Genomic DNA, 6,694 nt, shown 5'->3' on the forward strand with positions numbered 1-6,694 from the left:
GGGGGAAAATAAAAAAAGCTATGAAGGCCCAGGCTAGGTAGTTCAGTTAATTAGAGCATTATCCCCTTCACTAAGATTGTGGGTTCAGTCTGGTCAGAGCACATACACAAATCAACCAATGAATACATAAAGTATCAATGTTTCTCTCTCATCAATGTTTCTAACTATCTCTCTCCCTTCTCTCTCTAAAAAATCAATAAAATATATTTTAAAAATAATAAATTAATACAAAAGCTATGAAGTATGGGCTCTGGTTAAGATGGTGGGCTTAGATAAATGCAGTACTCGCATCCTCCCATAACCACATCAAAATTACAACTAAACTACAGACAACCATCATTAGAACTGCCTGAAATCTAGCTGAACAAATATTTTTCTTCCTTCCTCTATATAAAATCAATAAATAAAAAATTTAAAAATAAATTAAGCCCTGACCTGTTTAGCTCAGTGGATAGAGTGTCAGCCTGCGGACTGAAGGGTCCCAGGTTCGATTCCAGTCACGGGCATGTACCTTGGTTGCAGGAAGATCCCCAGGAGGGGGTGTGCAGGAGGCAGCTGATCGATGTTTCCCTCTCATCGATGTTTCTAACTCTCTAATTCAGCAATTCCACTTCTGGATATTTATGCAAAGAAAATTAAATTACTAATTCAAAAAAGATATATCCACCCCCATATTCATTGCAGCATGTTTACAATAGTTAAGATAATGATGGAAACTTATAAATGCAGTACTCGCATCCTCCCATAACCACATCAAAATTACAACTAAACTACAGACAACCATCATTAGAACTGCCTGAAATCTAGCTGAACAAAAGTCTACAACTAAGGATCTCAGCCACATCAAGACTGATAGATGAAAATTGGGAGAAAAATCTTGGCTTCAAACCACCCTCCTGAGGAGCAAGGGGTCCAAGCCCTGCGCCAGATCCCCCAGTTCAAGTTTCCAGTGTGAGGAAGAGATGTTCCTAGAACTTCTGACTATAAAAAGCAGTGGGGATTGAGGCTGAGTGAGACAGAGGCTGCTGGAGTCCCAGACAGTCCCTCTTAAAGGGCCAGTGCATGGACTTACTCAGACTCACTCCCTTTGAGCTCCTGCAGTGGAGCAGCAGCTCAAAGGCACCAGGGACATACAAGGAGGAAGTGAATTGTATGGCATAAGAACAAGAGCTGGAGGGGTAGCTTTCTCCCAGACAATAGTGCTAGCAAAGGCCATGTTTCTTTTCTAAGGCCTAACTTCACAGAGTCAGCAAGTTGGCAACATATCTGAGACTCCATGGCTATCACTGTTCACCCTGTCCTGGTGATACCCTGAGAACCCACCCCACCCTGTTTTCTGTCCCACCCAAGCTGTTTCCAATAGTTTTTTCATACAAACTGCCTATCTTGATTCATGCTTCAACTTTTCTAAAATCCCACAAACAAGCAGCACCTAGCCTCAGCATGCCCTATACCTCTCACTAAGTGGCCCCAGACCAAACACTAACATAGACAGCTTGAATTCACAGCTTGTGCTCTCCTGGGCACCTCCAAGCCCAGTAAGTGTAGCAGTCATCTACAGATCACTCTGTAGCTCATATCAGGTGGCTTCAGGCAGAACACAGGCAGTGGCTGACATTGGGCTGCAACTCCTGGGAGGGTCTAGAGCAGGGGTAGGCAAACTTTTTGACTCGAGGGCCACAATGGATTCTTAAACTGGACTGGAGGGCCGGAACAAAAGCATGGATGGAGTGTTTGTGTGAACTAATATAAATTCAAAGTAAACATCATTACATAAAAGGGTAAGGTCTTTTCTTTTTTTAATTTTATTCATTTCAAACCGGCCGGATCCAGCCCGCGGGCCATAGTTTGCCCACGGCTGGTCTAGAGCCAGCACACCCAGTGGAAATCTTCATACCATGTCAAAGCATCACTCAACCACCTTCACAAGCAACAGGCACCAGAACTTAAGAAAATCCTGCTCCATGCAGTAAGACCCTGCACAGATGATCCTCCATGGTGGCCTCAGCCAATCCTTGCAGCCCATGGGCCTGGGGGTAAATCCCTCCCATTTACATGCCAATAGCAGTCAAGCTCAACTACAACAGGACAGTGCACACAGCCCACACAGTGGACACACCTGGAATGTCCAACTCGGGTGACCAGGGAGGCTGTAGACTGGTCCCTACAGGACACCCACTACATTAGGCTACTCTACCAAGCCTGGAGATATAAAAGGTCTTCCTAATATATAGAAGCTGCCAAAATGAGGAGACAAAAACATGTCCCAAATGAAAGAACAGAACAAAACTCTGGAAAAGAAAATATGGAGACAAGAGATCCACTAAATGCAGAATTCAAAACACTAGTTATAAGAATCTATAATAATAAAAGCACAATATGCTAATTAGACTGGACAGCCAAATGACCTTCCAGACGTCCTTCCAGATGACCTCTGGACGAAGCCAGGGCTGCGAGGGCTGAGGCAAGCCACCACAACTGCGTGTGCTGAGCCCCTTGCAAGAATTTCGTGCATTGGGCCTCTAGTGTTCAATAAATTTAAGGGAAGAGTAGATGAACCTAGTGAGAACTTCAATAGCATTATAAAGGAGATGGAGCCCTGGCCAGTATAGCTCAGTTGGTTGGAGCATCATCCTGTACATGAGAAGTTGGTGGGTTTGATTCCCCGTCAGGACACATACCCAGATTGTGAGTTCAATTCTCAGTTGGGTCATGTATGGGAGGCAACCAATCGATGTTTCTCTCTCACATAAATGTCTTACTCTTTTTCTCCCTCCCTCCCTCTCTGTAAAAAACAATGGAAAAATATCCTCAGGTGATGATTTTTTTAAAATGGTGATAAGTACATATCTATCAAGAATTTAATCTAATAAATAAATGAACAAGCAGAGCAGAAATGAACTCATAGATACAGAGAACATTTTGATGGTTTCCAGATAGGAGGAGACTTAGGTAGATGGGTAAAAAAGGTAAAGAAATTAAGAAGTACAAATTGGTAGTTATGAAATAGTCAAGGTGATGTAAAGTACAGCAGAGGGACTATAGTTGAAAACTATGTATGGTGTCAGATGGGTACAAGATCACAGTATAAGTTATATAGTGTCTAATCACTGGGGCGTCCATCTGAAATTAATATAATATTTATGTCAATTATAATTGAACAAATTAAAAATAATTTAAAAAAACTATGAAGTAGCCTTAATTTTTCTCACTCAGTCATGGTCAAAGAGTAGATTTGTCTGATGTTGATATTTGATGAGACTATTTATGTCCCAGGACAGAACCACTAGCTGTACATACCAGGCCAGCTTCAAATAACTCTGAAGACTAGAGCTGCATCAAACCAGTTTCACATTGTCAAGAGTTCATTTTTGTTTCTCACCTCTGAATGTTTTAGGAATAGCAAATCTTTCACTTAATTGTGAAGTTAGACTGTACACACAGACGAGGCTTGGAGTATTTGTTACCATTTTGGATTTACTACAGGAGCCAAAGTTTACTGACACACACTGCATTATCTCCTCTCATTCACACTGTCATGAACCTGTTTTCCCTGGAAATTAACGCAGTTTTACCTCACCTCAGTAGCCAGTCTGCCCATAAATATATGTGACAAACACACCCCCACAGGTTATATTACTACAATAGTTGACATTTATGTAGTCCTTATTTGCAAAAGAACTTTACATCATCTTGTCAGGTATTCCTCACAAAAAGGAGACTGGATGACCTAAAGAGATCAAATGGCTTTCTGAAAGGCATGGAGTAGTACAGCCAAAACATGAAGTCTTAGCCAGCCAGTGTTGCTCAGTGGTTGAGGGTCTACCTATGAACCAGGAAGTCATGATTCAATTCTCCGTCAGAGCACATGCCTGGGTTATGTGCTTGATCCCCACCCCACTAGGGGGTGTGCGAGAGGCAGCCAATTGATGATTTTCTCTCACTGATGTTTCTATCTTTTTTTCTCCCTCTTCCTTCCTCTCTGAAATCAATAAAAATATATATTTTTAAAAACCATGAAATCTTCTTCTGAACAGAGAATTCATTCTTCATGTGTTCAGCCTTAAATGTATATACACTAGCATTAAATGGCATTAAATAGCATGGTGGCTGAGAGAGCACCTCTGAGACCAAGCTACCTCCATTTGCTCACTACTCAGCCACTTACTTTACTACCTTTGTGACTTTGAGAAAGTTATTTTACTCTTTGTACTTTAGTTTTCACATCTTTAAAATTGATTTTTTATATGTTTTATTGATTTTAGAGAAAGTAAAAAGGGGAGAGAGAGAGAGAGAAACAGGAATTAGCGGCCTCCTGCTCACCCTCTACTGGGGATCAAGCCTGCAACCCAGGCATGTGCCCTGACCAGGAATCAAACTTGCAACCTCCTGGTGCACAGGATGATGCCCAAATGAGCCACACTGGCCAGAGCGAAAATTAAATTTTTCATTGTATTTAGCTCATAGGTTTGTTTCATAGATTAAACAAGCCAGAACATGAAAGAGTTTAGAATAGTGCAAATTCATTATTAGCATTTATTAAATGATAGCTACTATTACGAGCTGATTTTCTCTAATCCCCATTTCTACAGAATGCAACAGTTCTGGAGATAGGGCCATTAATGAATTAATTAATTTAAAATGAGGCTACTAGTTTGGGCCCTAATTTAATCTGAATGGGTTCTTAGAAGAAGAGGGCATTTGGACACACAGAGAAACATCAGAGATGCATACGCCCAAAGAAAAAGCCATGTGAGGACATGGCCATCTGCAAGGTAAGGAAAAAGGCCTCAGGAGAAAACAAACCTGCTAACATCTTGATCTTGGACTTTTAGCCTCTAAAACTTGAGAAAATAAATTTCTTGTTTAAGCCGCCCAGTCTGTGGTAGTTCATTATGGCAGTTCCAGCAAACTAATGCAGATACATTTGTAAATGGTAGCCATTACTAGCAGCAGAAAAACCCAGCAAATTTCAGTTGACATTTCTTGAAATATGTACATAAAGATATTAACAAGATATTAAAAGAGAATGCAAAATAAATTTTTCCATTTTTATTTTTTTTTATTTTTTTTTCTGTGTTAACTAATTTTATTTTATTTTATTTTTTTTTATTATTTATTATTGATTTTTTACAGAGAGGAAGGGAGAGGGATAGAGAGTTAGAAACATCGATGAGAGAGAAACATCGACCAGCCTTTAAATGTAAATGGATTCCTTTTTAGAGCAGCGTAATATTCCATCATGTAGATGTACCACAGTTTTCTAATCAATTCATCTACTGATGGGCACTTAGGCTGTTTCTAGATCTTAGCTATGGTGAATTGTGCTGCTATGAACATAGGGGTGCATATATCCTTTCTGATTGGTGTTTCTGGTTTCTTGGGATATATTCCTAGAAGTGGGATCACAGGGTCAAATGGGAGTTCCATTTGTAGCTTTTTGAGGAAACTCCATACTGTCAAATATTTTTTAAAAATTTTTCCATTTTTTAAAAATATTTGACTTCTCAGATTTAACTGTTGATATTTTTAAAGCTTCTCATACAGATGTCTTTCTTTCTATCCTCACTAATACCACCTGATCTATCACTGTATATAAAAGTAAACATTTATTACTTCATGCATTCTAACTAGTTTGTGATAAATTTTACATATAGAGAATACAGGGAGATCAGTCCAAGAGGGACAAAAAGATGATAAAGCCATAAGTAAGTCTGTAACTAAGCTGGAAATGAGAGCCAGATGATTCGTCAGTCATCGTGAAAAAATTCCTTATGCTAATGCTTTCAGTTTTGGAAATTGACAAAACACAGTAAAGAGATTCTTATTAATGTCAAAAGAGTCTGTGCTAGAGTAGGGCCTTCAAGTACACACTGCCATATACCTTCAAACACTGCCAGCCTTGACCAGGACCCTTATGTCTACTCTGTACATAGATCACTTGTCCACATAGATCATTAGGAATTCTCAACCTGTCTGACAACAAAAGTGTTCTTCCAATATTGGGATACCTGAAAACAGTCACTTTCAATGCAGCCTCTCAACCATGCAACCATAAATTACCTAAAACAAGGCCAGCTTCCCACAGGCCTGTGAATCTCTCTCTACCCATTACTTGTCTTTGCTATTCTTCTATGTCCCTACTTTCCCCAAGCTCTTGATTGTATTTCTATTCCCACTGTACATTCTGGCACCTCCTCCATTATTATTTAGAAAACAGAAACAAAAATGAACTTGGAGTCAGAGAAACCATGTTTGAGAACTGTTTCCTCTAGCTAGAAGCTGTGTGAAATCCCTTCTATCTCTCAGCTTATTCCTCTGTAAAGCGAAAAAGCAGTGGCTAGGATATAAATTAAAGTGAGAAGTATATTGCATGAAAAAAATATAAAATAATAAATATTGTATAGAAAACATATAAAATATATTGTATACAAAAATGATATATGGTACAAAATATCTATATATATAAAGAGCCAGGGGCCATCGCAACCGAACAGATGATTGAACTGACGACTGAACAGGCTGAGTGGGGCGACAAAGGCCGGCAGGGAGGTTAGTGAGGGACGACCAAATGACTGAACAGCAGGCTGCATGGGGCAACCAAGCCAGCAGGGGCGTTAGTGAGGGTCAATCAAGCAACTGAACAGCAGGCTGTGTGGGGCGACCAGGCCAACAGCAGGGGCAGTGAGGGGTG

This window comes from Myotis davidii, unplaced genomic scaffold (assembly GCF_000327345.1).
Source record: "Myotis davidii unplaced genomic scaffold, ASM32734v1 scaffold26, whole genome shotgun sequence".
Classification (NCBI taxonomy): Eukaryota; Metazoa; Chordata; class Mammalia; order Chiroptera; family Vespertilionidae; genus Myotis; species Myotis davidii.